Source organism: Cuculus canorus, chromosome 1 (genome assembly GCF_017976375.1).
Source record: "Cuculus canorus isolate bCucCan1 chromosome 1, bCucCan1.pri, whole genome shotgun sequence".
In the NCBI taxonomy this organism is placed as follows: Eukaryota; Metazoa; Chordata; class Aves; order Cuculiformes; family Cuculidae; genus Cuculus; species Cuculus canorus.
In genome coordinates, this window is record NC_071401.1 from 182,151,942 (window position 1) to 182,167,881 (window position 15,940).

Below are 15,940 nucleotides of genomic sequence, written 5' to 3' on the forward strand. Positions count from 1 at the left end.
TGTGCATTTGGCCCTTTAGTGATGATTCTGCGAGGCTAATGATAAGTATTTGGAGGATGCCAGGAAAATAGATACTAGATAGTGTTAATTGCCCTACCTGTAGTTATGACCATGCTTCCTTGAGATGCTTGCTTGTAGGAAGGTCAAGAGACATTTCTATCTATTCTCAGTGGCAAAGCATCAACAATTCTGAGAGCAGAGGTGAGAAGGGTCTTAAATTTATGAGAACATTATCTGTAATAGCTCAGCACTTAAGCCATTGTCCAAGGTGGTATAAAAGTTAGTCTTTACAGCAAACGGCCTACAGTTTATGCTCAGTTCTTGATCTAAATATTAAATTGAGCTGGTTTTAAAACTTTTGAGATTCTGACAAAACCAGGAATTGAGCACAAAATATATTTTGCAAGCTGTTGCAAAAGCAAGTATGGGCTAGATGCGCGACCTGTGGAGACTGAAATAAGCTCAAGAGTAAGAACAGTTGGCAATCTAAAGAACAGTTGGAAACCTGAAGGAGGAGGTCAGATCATCTTCATTCTTGAGCAGTAAGAAAATTAAGGAGGTGCGATGAGCTAGAAGAAAGAAGGAAGTCTGCAACATGGCAGATCCTGAAATAGTAATTTCTTGAATTGTGGGGGATTTGGAATGTGTGAGAGCTGAAATCTTATACACGGAATAGGCAGCCGGAGTATGTATGAGTAAGGGAGAGGGGAGGATGAGAGAAGCAGTAGGAGAGGTGGTGGTGGAATGTTTAATCCTGCGCACATGACCTTCATGAAGATCTACAGCCGTTCTCATGAAGAAATCAAGAGGCATCCTTAAGATGGAAAATGGAAATGGTGGAAAATGCTGGAAAATGCTATTGAAGGTATTCTAGTAAATGAGGCCGTTTTAGAAATTAAAATCAAGACATCAGTCTCCCTTTACTCCAATATGTAGATGAAAAGGTAGGTGGTAGATAATTTGCCATACTAACTGACGTCACACAGTCTTTGACTGCTGTGTGAACAAGAGTTTATTGTGTCCATGGAGCCAGTTTCCCTGCTCCTGCCCAGGGTGGGAAAACAGGGCAGCATCTCTAGGACTGGAGTGGCAAAGCTGCGACAACCAAGGTGATTTAGGGTTGAGGGGGTTGACACAAACCCTACTTTACTTCCAAACCTTTTTTGCATTTTGGAATGGAGGCGGGCTCTTTTTTTTTCTTCCTTCACTTTCCAGTGGCTGCTTTTGTCATTTTCTCTAGGTCTGTCAATCCCAAATGCACCCTCTTTTACTGAAAGCACCAATTAAGTAGCCAAGCATTTGCTCTTCCTCCCAGATGGTTCCCTCCTCAATATGGGAAGCAATCTGTGCTGTAACAAAATGGGCAGGAGCCCAAGCTGTAATCTTGTACACAGATCGGTGCAGCCTGCCGTTTGAAACGGAATTAATAGTGGGATGTGAGTTAACGGTGTAGTTAGCAGGAAAGAGCGGAACCGGGGCTGAGTGTGAGTGGGGGAGAGGAGAAACTGCCTGGTGCTGTTTTGTTTGAGCCTGGCTTGCTCCTAATCCTGCTGGCCATTCAGCCTTAATGGTAGCAATAAGCTTGAGTACCAGCTGTGCCTTCCCATGGACTGCTGTGTTATTTTCAGCTCCTGTGAAAATGAGGCATTTCCATTTAATTTGCATCTTTTTTCTCCTTCTCTTTCTCTAATGAACAAGTGAGTACAGCAAATGCATTTATGCCCTCCATAGTGATGCCTCCCCTCCTTTCAGCTGCATCTACTGTAAGATCACTTTCAATACATTGCTTACTTTAGACCTTGCATCTTGTAGTTTAGAGAAAATAACTGAAAGTCTCTGCTTATTGATGAGGTCTCCTGCAGCCTCCAGCTGCTCTGTGGGCACTTTTGTTCAGAACTCTATCTGAGCATAGGCTTATTCACCCATTCAGTATCACCAGTATGGCCCCACGGAGATTTTCCTTCGCTCTGAAAAATCTCCTATTTTCTGAATATATATTTGGAACTTACTGGAAGAGCTATCTTGATTTTCCTCCCTGTTTTTCAAAATTCTGAAGATGGCAGTGTAGAAAATCACTGGACATGCCACTGTTTCATGTGCTGTTTGATCACTTCCAGCAGTCAACGTTTCACGTTCTTCCAGGAAGCTTAGCCTTTACAGTCCTCAGCTGTAAAAAGCATGATGCTTTCCTTTCTTTCACAGCCTATACAGCACAGGTTGCCTGAGTATAAAAAGGTGCACCAAATTAATTCAGGCTATTTCACAGTCTGTAGTGGAAGGACCAGTTTTAGAGAGCTTAGTCTGCTGGAGAGGGGGCCTAGCTAGGTCTCTGGCATGAGCAAGTCAAAATATCCAAACCATAGGTAGCCAAAAGATATATGTGCATTTTCAATTAACAGATAGGCACTGAGTATTTTGAAAGCAGATATAAATCTCTTCTGAAGCTAAAAGACGTATTCTTTTTTGATAGAATCCCTAGAAGGGTAAGAAAGATAAGATGAAAACAAGTTTGTCCTCCTGGAGAAGGGAAGCAAACAGGCATCTAGAGAAAATAGTTATTGTTATCTATGACATGGCCTTCAGTTATTTGGCTTGGAGCTGTCGCTCATATTTTTATCTTGAACCTGATGCTTTTTCATTTGTTGCTAGTGAGTGACTCCCAGTATTGCATGTGGTTTACTAATCAGGCTCAATGTGATGCACAGAGCATCTCAGACACAAGAGTTACTTATTTTGTCCACCATAAACACATCTGGCTGGTCTTCAGGCTTGTTATGCCCACTCTGTGATTTGTGTAGTAATAGTACATGAATTTTGCTTGGAAACTGTTTGGATTTTGTTAAGCACTTAGTGTTGAGAGGAGAATTTTCATCAACTCTTATTAGGTAGTTAAGGTTTCAGCTCAATGAGACTTTCTGGTCTCGGAGTAGACTGACAAGGGTCACCTTCAACAGGTAAGAAAAGGAATTTGGCTCTTCAGCTACAGCTTCACAGCTGGAAGAACTTTCACCCCAATACACTTCTGCTTAATGCAATGTTTTTTTCCAATTTCAGTCACTAATTCCATCTGCTTTGAGCAAGATTTAAAAGCTGTTAAGCAGCAAGTGCCTGGGGTGAGTGGAAGGTAGCCGCTGTGCTCGCAGAGCTGCTTTTGCTTGAAGCAATGGCAGAATTTTATATTGTATTTATACCCCTATTTTTGTGTTCTCTGTGTGTGTGTGTGTCAGTTACTGGATGAAAGAATAAAATCTATGTATCTTTATGTAATAAGCAAGCTATGCGTTATTTTTTCACATTGCAACCTCTGTGTAACACACACAGTGCTTCAGGGAGATGGCTGGCTGTCGGCTGTGGATTTGGGGGTTTCTGTTATCAAATTTAGTGCTGGGATATAAGGAGAGGAACTGAGTTAAGACTGTCAAGTGTAGTAAATTTGGAACTGAAAACAGCAACTTTAAATGCAGTAATTTCCCAAGCAATGACATTTTAGTCATATTACAATCAAATTGTAATTGCTGAATTCTACTTTGATTCTCAGTATAATTTGACATTGAAGGAAAATAGTGATTTTGTCATTAATTTGATCCTATTATTTGAAGTAAAACAGCAAATTACAAAAAGAACCAGTTTTAGAATTGGCTGTTTGTTTTAAATAATTACTTTTGAACCATTCCTTTTAATTCCTTAATATTACAGCTGGGCATGAATGTGAATTCAGTCTAGGGTAAGGGTTAACCCCTAGATTTAGCTTTGAAATAGTGACATAGGTGTTGATGGCCCAGGTTGGGGTCATTTGCTCCACTGATCTATATGACCTAAAGATTTGGTTTGTTGCTCTGTTGTCCATTTCCAGCAGCAGAATGCTCTGGGGTAGGGACCTGACTACATGGAGTCTTGAAGTATTATTCTTTAGCATATGCTGTTGTTTGTCCTAACCACATCTTTATTCAGGCTTGAGCACTGTGTTTACAAGATGATCCTCTTGGGTGAAGGTCTTCAATATCTGCTTCTATAAAGAAGGAATACTACATCTTTAGTCCTTGTGAGTGGTTTAAGATATGTTCCCAACTATACACACTGTAACAGTTGTACAGTTGTACTTTTATATAGGTGTTTTTTAATATTAATACTAACCGATTTTATTGGTGGGTGATGGAGCTGAAGAACGTAAGACATGAAGAGGTAATCTGGGGCTCAGATAGTTGCTTAAGTGAGACATCTGGAGCTATTTCACATGCCCTAAGACATATTTCACCTGGCCTCCAGCTGTTCATGCCAGGGGTATTCTGTCTGTGCCTTGTGTCAGTGTATCAGCTAACCTGTGCATCTCCAACAGCTTTGGATGCCGGTGCTTAGACAACCAAATCAAGCTCTTTTTGTTGGCAAGGTTTGTCATTCATGTAATCCTTAAGAGATCTGATCACGTCAAGTAATGTGGGTATCACAGATTCCTGAGGAACTGCTAGGTTTTCAGGTTTGTATTGTTTTGTTTTGAGCAGTAGAGAGTAAAAGTCACAATGATGATGATAAACTTGGACTCTGGCAAGGTGCGTGTGTCAACTGCTGCTGTGATTAACACCAGCTGCTCAGCAGCACGGGCTCGGGGCTCGGGGAACACGCTGTACTCAAATTATCTGGCTTAGAAATGCCCTCCGCTTGCCACTTGAAAGCAGGGACAGACAGAAGACAAACATTTCTTCCTCTAAATGTGGGACTTGTTATAGCTTAGTTGCTTGGCAATCCACTTGACTGTAAAATAAGCAGACTGTTAAGCAGTGCTACTGGTTTCCTTCCTTCTATGGCTTTGCAGGATATTCTGTGATCTTTGTACCGTTACAGCCTTTGCAACTGTCTGTTTAATTACAGCAGAAACTATGTACTGCTGCCATGGGTCTGTCTTTTGGGGAGAGAAAGTCGCTGCATTTTCAGGTGTTCCTCCTGTTGTATTTTTTTTTACATGACACTGCATTTCTATTTCTGCCAGTTCCCTTTCTCCTTTTAAGCTTATTGGCAACATTTGCTGCTGCTATCTATAATTACACTGGGCACTGGGAAAAGGGGAGACACAGATCACAGCAACTGCCTGTAGGTATTCAAAGTCATGATTAATATGCTGACATTTCTAGATTCCTCCATCATTTATTTCCACCTGATCCAAAACAAATTATTCTCTTTCAACTCTGAATGGACTACACCATAATTCTACTTTCTCCCTTGATGGGGAAAATCAGAAGCAGCTGCTGTCAGGAAAAAACCACCAGTTTCCGTATTGGATTCTATTTATACAGCATATAAATATATCTATATTTTAAATTATATTTATATTTATCTATGTAGCTATCCTGTGACTGAAGTAGTGTCAGCCACATGTCAGACTTGCAGCTCCCTGAAAGATGCAAGTCTATTTTTGATCCCAAGTCCATAGCTGTACTTCCTGTGATCAAAATAATAATAGTAATTTTTAATAATTATTAATAGATATTGCTATGAATAATAGTTCTGAATAATACTAATGAATGCAAATAAAAGATTTCAGGTTTCGAGCAAGGTTTGTCAGGGCCATTGGAAGAAAGGTGCTTTGAAAATCTGGGTTTACATTCATAATAATTACTTTAGGTTCTGGTGTACTTTATCTTGAGATGCCCTTTTCCTACTGTTTAATATTGTGAGTGACCAGAGCATAATAATTTAAGCAATAGGTATAGGGAAAAGGAACGGAACGGAATGGAACAGAACAGAGCAGAACAGAATAGAACAGAATAGGCAATTTCTTTATGTAGCTAACTACAAGATAAAGAATGACAGTCTCATTTGGTCCCAATTCACAGTATATTCTGGTATATTTGATATTTAGAGTTGAAAACTTGCTTTAATCTCTTTTTTTTTCATGTCATGTCATTTGACTTTCCTAGCCAATGAGCCCGGAAATGTAATTACAGTCACCACAGGAAGTACTAAATGAAACAACATTCAAATATGGGAATTAGTAGAATTGTGGTTAGCTAGTGACTGCAATACACTTGGTAAGCAAGGCATGCAAATTTGAGTGGGGCAGCATCTTGAATCTCTTTCACAGTAGTGGGGAAAACCTCCAATTCATCCTTCTTTGGTACTCAGCCTGCTGATGTGTATGCACCAAAGTCCAGGCCATCTGTAGGCTGGTGTTCTGGTCCAGTGGTGTGGGAGAGCAGGCTGCTGTGGTCCCACTTTAGGACAGAAAGCCGAACATTCTTGAATGTAGAGATCAGGGAGGGTTCCCGCAAAGCACCTTTTCAGGTCTTACACCAGCTCTGTGAAACCAGCGGTAAGATAGGCAGTAATTATCTCAATTAAATACAAAATCCATATAATTCATACACATGCATAGATTGTATAATGTGTATTGCATGCATTGAATTTACATACAGAATTAGTATCATTTCTACTTGCTGCAGTGTTTTGCTCTTTAATACCAGAAACAGATTGACTGTCAGAAAAGAGGGAAAATATAGGCATACTCACTGTCTACACATATAAAATGCACAGAGGGAGTCCTACATTAAACAGAATTATAGATACCACTTTTCAAAGAAACCTGACTTTAATGAAATCTGTCAGATGCCAATTGTACAAACATGCTTTGATGGCTTTTAAATGATAGATCATTATTTTTCCAGAGGGGAAAAGCATATCCAGAACACAAATTTTAATTATGCCTGAGAAGACTGAAATTTTTTAACATTTCAAATAAATATGGATGTGACATTTTATCTGAGTTCTTTTATGGTTTTGGATACAGGCCTCATTAGATTCAGCTGCTGCTTTCAGCCTGCAACAGTATATTTAGCTCCAGAAAGCTGAAGATAGGAATTTAATATAAAGGTTGAGGGACAAACTGAGTCAGCATGGGGTTTTGTCACTGAATAAAAGAAGCTAAGGTTTTCCTATGATGAGCATGTCTGTAATGTGCAGTGGAGAGAGCTTCAAGTGAGCTACTGGAGTAATACTAAAGCAATATTGTTCTTCAGCACTGCATTCCAGCTGTCAAACTGTTTAATAAGGTTTTACTGCTGTCTGGTTGAAAATGAGCATCTTCACATGGCGTTGTTCTGTGGCACCACATGGGGTTTCTGAATCACTAAGTAGTCATTCGGGGTGCTTTGTAACACACCTTGCTGTAGCGTATAGATGTTCCCTCCATTTTTCACAGTGTCAGGCTTGTTCAGATCCATGCTAAATTTATTTCTACCAGTAAATGGTCTACCATGAACCACACCCACCCCTCTTTTTTTCTAAACCAACTCTCAGTGATACATTTTAAATCCTGTTTTATTGAGTGCCTTACCTAGGACTTTGCAAAGGATTATATTGAAGATGTGCTCTGTTACTCAAATTGGAAGTGTTTAAAATGCCATACTTTAAACCTCTAAAATTATAATTTATTTTCAAAAATCTTGATCTGTTTGCTTCTTTCTGAAGCAAATGAGAAACATTTTCTCATCAAAACATACTGATAATTTGCTTATTTAACTAGTTGGTTTTCATCTAATTTGCATGAGTTTAGATTGCCACACAGTTATAAATGGAATAAGCATCTGAAAATATTGGACAAGCCTGTATTTTGTTGTTCCTCCCATGGGAAGAAAATCTGCTTATATCAGTACACTGAGTGAGAGTCAGACCTCTCAAATTCTAACAATTGTTTTAATCTAACATTTCATATTTTTGGTTGCTGTTACTGCACATACTTGCAGTTCACCCCAAATAATATAATTCTTACTAGTATACGGACAGAAGACAGTATTTGGAGACAGACTTTTTAATAGGACCTGTAGTGATAGGACAATGGGTAATGGTTTTAAACTAAAAGAGGGTACATTTAGAATAGATAAAAGGAAGAAATCTTTTATGATGAGGATGGTGAAACACTAACAAGTTGCCCAGAGAGGTGGTAGAAGCCCCATCCCTGGAAACATTCAAGGCCAGAGCAGATGGTGCTTTGAACAACCTGATCTGGATGTAGATGTCCCTACTCATTTCAGGGGTTGGACTAGATAACCTTTATAATGGTCCCTTTCAACCCAGAGCATTCTATGATTCTATGATTATTTTTAACTAGAAGAGGTGTAATCTTCAAATAGGTTGAGTTAGGGCCAAGAAAGTCTCCACTTTATTTCATCTGTGTATCTAAGATCCCCTCTACAAAAAGTGTCAAACCAGGACGTTTTTAATAGGAGGAAGTTTCCATAAGGGAAAATAAGTCTTCACCAAAACCAGAAGCTCTGATCAGCTTGGAGAAGCATTGCTGCATTTCTCAAGCATCTTTTCTGAAAAAGGTGTGAGGGTGTTTGTGCCCTAGTCAACCAAGCTGTTCTCCATGAATATGAAAGAAGACAAGAAATTAAGTTCTGAAGGTGGAAAACAGCCTGGGGAAATAAAAAATACTTCTCCAGTCTATTTGTAGTGCTAACATACCACATAGAGATTGGCAGGAAGATTCTAGCTTGCAGTAAAGAGAAGATTGGAGGAAAATACTGGGAGATAAACTTATTAGATGTGGTTAGAATGCTACAGTTGCAGGTCTTGGTAAAATAAATAGGCTTTCTAAGCTTTTTTGCAAAGGCATCTTGGTATATTGTTTTCCAGCATGTGCTACATGAAACAACAGTTAAATACATACACAAACAGACCTCAGGCTTTCTTTGCTATGAATAAAGACATCTTTCTCCTGTGTGCCCATTAAAGATTACATATCAGAGGACCACTTTTCCTAGTTTTTTGGTTAGGTAAAACATGTCTATGTGATCTTAAAAGTCTGTTTTGCAAACTTTTGACAAAGACAGCTGTTTGAGTGTCTCCCAAGGACTCTGACTGATGCCCTGACTAGGGTGGAGAAGGGATTTTCCACGGGAGCTTCATGACAAAGCAAAGCTTCTGAGCTGCCCTGTGAGCCCTGAGACATCCTCATGGAATGCTGGATTTGGACCTATAGAGCTATCCACACTTCACCAGGGAAGTGGGAAATTCCTGCCTTTTCAGCAGAACTAGGAAGGCGTGAAGTAATCTTAACACATATCTTTGGCTTTGTATTCTGTATTGCTTATAGAGGAAAGTGCATCAAAAAGTCCTTAGATCCTTACTAGCATACAAACACAGTAAACAATATGTGGTGCTTTCCTAATATGTTACAGAGAAGGTACGTGAATAACTGTACAGGGTATCTGGGCTCATTCCTGACCAGCCGTCATTAGCCAGCAGCAAATATCAGAATTGAACAGCATGGAGTGTTCACCCCCTGAGGACAAGGGGAGCTAAGCAGCCATCCTTTCACTAAAGCATTACTGTAGACCGCCAATACCAAGAGAACCTTGTCTCCAATAGGTTGGGCAATGTAAAGAAGTTAGATGATGAAAATTGAAGACCAAGAAGCTTGAAAATGACCAAACCAAGCCCAAAACACACCCAAACAAACAAAGAAGTAACCTGCAGCTGTCCCAGTTTGTCTTTGATGTTCTCTTCACTAAGGCATACATGGACTTACATTCACACATCAATCATATAATAAAAATCTATATAAAATTGGCATAACAATTGCATGGGGAAACAAGAGTGAGCAAAAGGGAACAGAAGAATGGTCCCATGGTGGCATGAGAGGACTTTCTTTAAGCAAGGAGCTCTTGCTCAACCAAGGAAATTATTCTTCTTTTAATAACTATTTAATTAGTAAAAGAGTCTCGTGAAGTAGCATGTATTAACAACAAATGAAATTAACTGAGCACTTGTACAAAATGTAATAGGCTCAGAAACAGATGGATTTTGTTTTATCGGGTCTACGTTCCTGGGTGCTCTTAGATCTTTCTGGGTGCTTGACAATAGGGCCCAGATGATGCTTTCTTTTGTTCAATGTATATAACTGTTAATCATAACCGATGTGCAAGGGAAAAGGTATTGCCCAATAACTGCATTCTGCCTCAACCACTTAATCATCCCCCTACATGGCTTACTCTACAACAATGACAACCTTCTGGAGACAAAATTAGCAAAATGGCTTTACCTGGATGAGATTTTTGCACAGTTGTTAACCCTACCAGGGAAGCGGCAGAGGCATCAGATTGCTGTGGTGAAATCCTAGTCCCGCTAACATCAGTAGCAAAACTTCCCTAGGCTTCAAGGTGGGTAGATGGATTACCCTGTGATTCCCTTCTGAGATCGACCACTCATTCAGTGTTTACAAGTGCTTGTCTGCATCTAAGTTTCCCCTCTAAAATATTAATTTAATTCACGCTCTGTTTAGCAATGCAGTTGGACAGCTAAGATGGAAAGGACAATGAAGCAAATTTGATAGAAGGGATAATCTCAGACTAATTGTCACAGCTGATAAAAAACAAATAAGGTTGCAGGCACACTCTTTCTGAAGCAGAAGTTGTGTCACTTATTCTGGCTCCGTCTTTCTTTGAGTTATAGGAGCTTTCTTTTGGATAGCAATTTTGGTATCTTCCATGGTTGTGGTAGAAAAGCTTTTATGGTTGTGATAAAAGACAGAAACGAGGCTGAGGTCTGGAAGAATTAGTAATCACAGGGAAGGAGGGTAGAAAATATAGTAAGAGACTTGAACATAATTGGAAAAAGCAAATTGGAAAAGGTTACAGTCACATCAGTAATTCTTTACCAAGTGTCATTCAGTCCATTCAGATACTGAGGTCTGTTTGGATTTTTCCTGAAATTACCCTTTTTATTTGGTGAAAATAACATTCCAGATATGGGTGGCAAACTGCAAAGGGTTATAAATGTGCTTAGTATGAGCAAAATGAGTACTAAGCCAAACACTGGGAAACTTTGGTTGGCAAGAGCTGGTGATTTCCATTCATTACTTTCTATACCTGCTTTTAGTCCTGTCTCATGATAGATATGTGCAATCCGTGTACTGAAGATGTACAAGACGTACCTTGCATGCTCTTTTTTTCATTAATATTTCATGTTGTATTGTGAAGTAAACAAATACCCACAACCACCAACAACTGGAATGCTCTGGCCATTCCCTGGAGACCCAGATTCCCTTGCGAGGGACATGCTTCTGTCCATCTGACTTCATTGATAAAATCCCTTTTATTATATATACAGAAGTTCTTCTTCTATTATTTTCATATTAGAACGTACCATCATTCTGCTACACTCTAGCAGCTGCAATTAATCCCACTTTGAGCACTGAAGAAAAGATACAAGTGCAAAAGATGTTTATTAGTGATTTACAAAATCCTCATCAAAATGATGGCTATCCTTGTTTGCTTCAGGTTTTCACGATGTTATAACTTACAAGCTGAAAACGATATCTATGTGAAAATGGATAACAGAAGTCTAGTTTATTGGAAGATATTTTTCTTGTATTGCTGTGTGAAGAAAAATAGAGAGAGTGTTCAGCTGAAAACTTCACCCAGAAGAGATTCCAGGCCAACAGAATAGGGAAGAAAGTAACACCAGTAACATAGATTGTCCTCTTCATTTAACACCAGGAGTTCTCAACACAATCTTTTAATCCTCGCTGGGAGAAAAAAAAAAAGTGCCAGTTAAGAAATTATTTTAGGCTGACAATGTCCCTTTGTCTTCAAAGAGGACAGTAAATTATCCCATTGTTGTGGCTCAAAAAAAGGGGGGGAAATGCTTCCCGAGGACATGAGCCTAAAAACCACTGGGTATCTGCAGTCAATAACCTGCCTGTGTTACTAGGCTTAAAGCTGTCTTGAAGGTTTTGCTGCTGGGTCAAAGCATAGGTTAGCTGCTTGGAGAGTCTGTGGCTCAGCATCTCTTGAAAGTGGGAAGTGGGGAAAGGGGAAGGATTGCTGGAGGAAGCAGAAAAAAATACAAGAAGTGAATTTTGGTTTTTCTAGTATATATTCTAGCAGGTACTCTTTTCTGGTATTAGAAGGTGATTTATAATAAATCTTGCTGTTTGAATCAGTCGTGAGTCAGAAATGAAGTTACATAAGGTGCAGCACATGTGATTGATGACGTGAACTCCAACTGAGCTGTTGTGTTTGCTCAGAATGGGGAATACTGATACCTGCAGCTCTGATGCAGAGCACATCCATTCCTGGCAGACCCCCCCGTGACAAAAGGTGCTGTGCCTGGGACACGATACTGCGCGACATATGTTAAGGGTGCAGAGTTAGACCTTGAGACCTTTGGCACTGAACTGGTTTTAACCTCTTTCTTAGTCTTCTTGTTAATGCCAGAAGGAGCGTGATGGCTCTCTGATTCTCTGCTAGTGCACCAGAGGAGCTGAGTCTGTCACGATGAGATACGAATGGCAATACTGATAGGAATTTAACATACATGTGGAAAATTTAGGAAGAGTAGGTAAAAAAAAAAAAAAAAAGGCATCTGCCTCTTAAAACGTATGGAAAGAAGCAAAGGTCAACAGAAGGTAAACTTGGATTTCTGTGCCCGTGGGGTTTTGGGTCCAGGGCATCATAACCTATCACCATGAGGCCAGATTTCCCAACACCACTTGCTCTTGCCAACTGGGCTGCCTGGGCAGCTCTACTCCCGTTTTAACAGGACCTTGTGCAGGGAGGACCTGCATTGTCCCTAGCTTGAATTTGGTTTATTTTTTTCCACTCAATCAATCTTATCAGTCAGGATTTGGCAGAAATTGCTTGGTTCCATATGAAATAAGTATGAAAACACGGGATAAAGATTCTGTTTCCCCTTTGCAGCCCAGCTGAAGGCAAGCTTGGCTCTGTACGTCAGGGAGGTCCTCCAGCCTCTGAGAACATCCTGAGCCATTTCAGTGAAGAGGCCTCTCCTTAACCACTCTGCAGGGGCTTATTTTCAAACACCCAGGCAATGCGCTGGAACTCAGAAGGGTGCACTTCAATTATTCATTTGAATTTCTGTGCTACATGTTTGCTTCTAATTTTGCCTCAGTGATGCTCATCTACCACTGCTGCCTGCATTTTCCAAAACTTCAGTATGGGAAAAATGTCTGTGGCATTTTGTGGCACTTGAGTTCTCTTGACATATATGGATGCATTTGGCATATTCTCACAGCAGTGATAGCTTTTTCTTTTCTAAGCAATGTCCTCTTGCCTTCCTTTTTGTTCCTTTGCCTCATAGGAGCAATCAAGCGTAGGATTAAAAATGATTCCTTGGTTTTGAAAACCAGAAAGAGCAACATACTTTAAATCGCAGCAAAACCCACAAAAAGTCATCTGCCTTGTGGATTTCGAGCTCTGGCTTGAGACTGAATAATCCTTGAAGGATTTACCTATTTGGCAGTACTAAAATAAATTTGGAAAAATGGACAATATTAAATTAACTTGGGAAAACTCCTACAGAACAACAACAAAAAAAAAACCAACCCATCAAAAAACAGCTTTAGGGAAAGGATAATGACTCTGTGGCATTTAGTTAATTACCCAAATTAGGAGTGTACTTCATGAACAACAAACTTCGAGTAGTTTCCTCAGGGGTCTGACTCCTTAGCAAAAGGAAACCACCACTTTGGAGAAGTCTGAAAACCTTTTATAACATTTCCAATTCAAGAGGTACATTTTCTTCCACGAAGTCATGCTCATGATTACCAGGTAAAAGAAGACTGGATGTATTTATTTAATCTAAAAATTAAATATCTTCAGATTAATGAAATATTTTTTTATTGATGCATTCATGCAGAAATACACAAATCTTACTCTGCTGCATATCAGCCAAATACATTTTTTATTACAGCTACAAAGTGGTATCATCTCTTGAAACTATTTCAAGCTTGCAGACCTATTGGCATCTCCTGCCTTTGGCTTCTGCTGCCAGTATCAACTCTGGGCTTTGCTTTGCTGGCGAGCTGTAGCATGTACTCAGGCGTTGCGCGGTTTCCTTCAGGCAGCAATGCCTTAACAAGCTCAGATGGTTTTCCTTAATTCCCCTGACTGATGATCTTTCCTATTTTAAAAGTTTGAGATCCTCTGCTCAGTGGCAGCACTGCACCATGTGAAATATTAATTCCATAATATGAAAAAGACCTCTTCAAGGGACCCATTCCTTAATAATTCTAATGTTGCTGGAGCTTAGAGGACCCTCCTTTGGGGAGATGTTTTTCTTTTTAAAAAGTAACAAAGAAAATAGGGATATGGTAGCCAAATACAGGAGACTCAAACACAACACAACAGGTTGTATGTAGTCTTCATTTTTTTTTTGCTGTAGGGAGTTTTTAAGACTGCAAAGCTGTGTTAGTTTTTTATTCTATTTCCCTTTACATACCCTCTCATGCTCTACTTCACCTTCCAGCCCCTTTGTATCATAAGAGTGGGCAAGTCTGTTTCATGGACCACCATAGCTTAGACTATCATGCTGTACTGAGACAGGTTGGACCAAGATCAGGTCTGCTGGAAAGCACTAAACAAAGTAGCTTTCTTTGGATATAATCAGACATTTTCTATAATGCCTTTTTGGTTGGAAGGATGGTAGTACCAGAAACGGACCTCAGAGAAGGCCAGAACAATTCACTTTGATGGTGTTGTGGGAAGGTACTACACATATGTGAAGAAGCCAACAGGGGTCTATAGATAACTGCCAAGATATCATCCACTTCTGCACACAAAATGTTACTTAGGTCTCTTTGCAGAGCACGGGCAGGGAACCTGAGCCCCAACATTCTGCATTGAAAGACTTGAGGGCAAGCCAGCCATGAAGCCGGGAGCAGAGGCAAAACTCTGTTGCAAATTCCATGTTGTGCTGCTGGTATTGTATATCCCTAAGTGCATTTCTCTAATGGGCACTTCTAGCCAGAAAGTCAGCTCCCCTTCCCTCGGTGGTATTTCGTGCTTTCGATAATGAGCAATAAGGGTTTTGTTGGTCATTTAAATGCTACAATTCCAAGCACTTAAACACACTTAGAAGGTTCCAAATCTCTCTATTTCTGAGCCAAATGGTATTTTGAAAAGCATTATGTTAAGTAGTCTGCCACAATAACTTTGCATTCCCTCTCTGAGCTTTCTGTACCAAAGCACACTTTGAATGTATCACTGTATTGGTTTTGGTATTCTGCCATTCTCAAAGTTTTCATCTGGATTTTTCTGCTGAAGTAGTTGCTCATTCAAAGGGGAATCAGCTCCATGTGCTGCACACTTGGTGATCGCTTTCCAGTTGCTCTTCTTCAAGGGCCAGAAGGGAAACAAGTCCCTAACTACATACGCAGGGAAACCTGGGAGTGAATGTGAGGTCCCCTGGTTGTTGAATCTTTTTGTCGGCATTCCCTGCCCCCAGGAAAAACCCAGAAATTTCTGCTGCTACATTAAGAAAAAATAATGTAGCTTTTAGCTTAAAAGACAGTTTTTCCAGGATAGTCTGAGTAAGTCATTTTAAAGGACAGCAGAAAAAAAAATCCTAATGCAGTGATTATTGTAATTAACCACCAGTATCTGAGGATTACCATGGCCATGGTTACTAGTCCAAGACAGATTAACATGAACAGAAGAGGAAGCAGATGCAAGAAAACCACAGCAATTTGGTGGGCTGTTTTTGCGGCACAGCCTTCTCTGGTCACAGAGAAGAACACAACATTCAGTTGTGTTTGGAAACGAGTACAGGCAATGGTCTCTGGGTTTGCTCAGTATTCGGGTCTTACCCACCCTCAGAGAATGGAAAGCCAAGCTTCTGAGGTTTGTCTCACCTCAGTGACTCATTGCCTGCCTGTCTGAACTTTGAAAACCGATTTCTAATTGCAGACATTTGACTTGAGCCATTCTGGCCTGATTTTTGAGGAACTCAGAGTTCCCATAGCTCAGGTCAGAGTCAAGAGGGGAACTTGCAAAGAGGATGTACAGCTATTACCTGCCTGTTTCGAGACCCTGCTGCAGTGGAGGGGAAGGACAGTGTTGCTGACTGGCTGTGCTTCTGGCATGCGACCCCTTTAGCTCAGCATCTTTCTCACAAGGTGGTGCACAAAAACTAGTGAAAAAAACAAGAC

The 15,940-nt window shown here is 40.1% G+C and overlaps 1 protein-coding gene across 5 annotated transcripts in view; it reads left to right on the forward strand.

The window, feature by feature from the left end:
- The window catches only part of ST7 (suppression of tumorigenicity 7), a 151,866-nt gene that overhangs the window by 53,305 nt on the left and 82,621 nt on the right, over positions 1 to 15,940 (forward strand). Inside the window, exon 1 of one of the 5 annotated variants that reach the window (XM_054077397.1) lies at positions 2,804 to 2,954. The exons of the other annotated variants lie outside the window; for them this stretch is intronic. The gene's annotated coding sequence lies outside the window, so the exon portion shown is untranslated. Of the gene's footprint in view, positions 1 to 2,803; positions 2,955 to 15,940 lie in introns of those variants that run through there. 5 annotated transcript variants of the gene reach the window in all.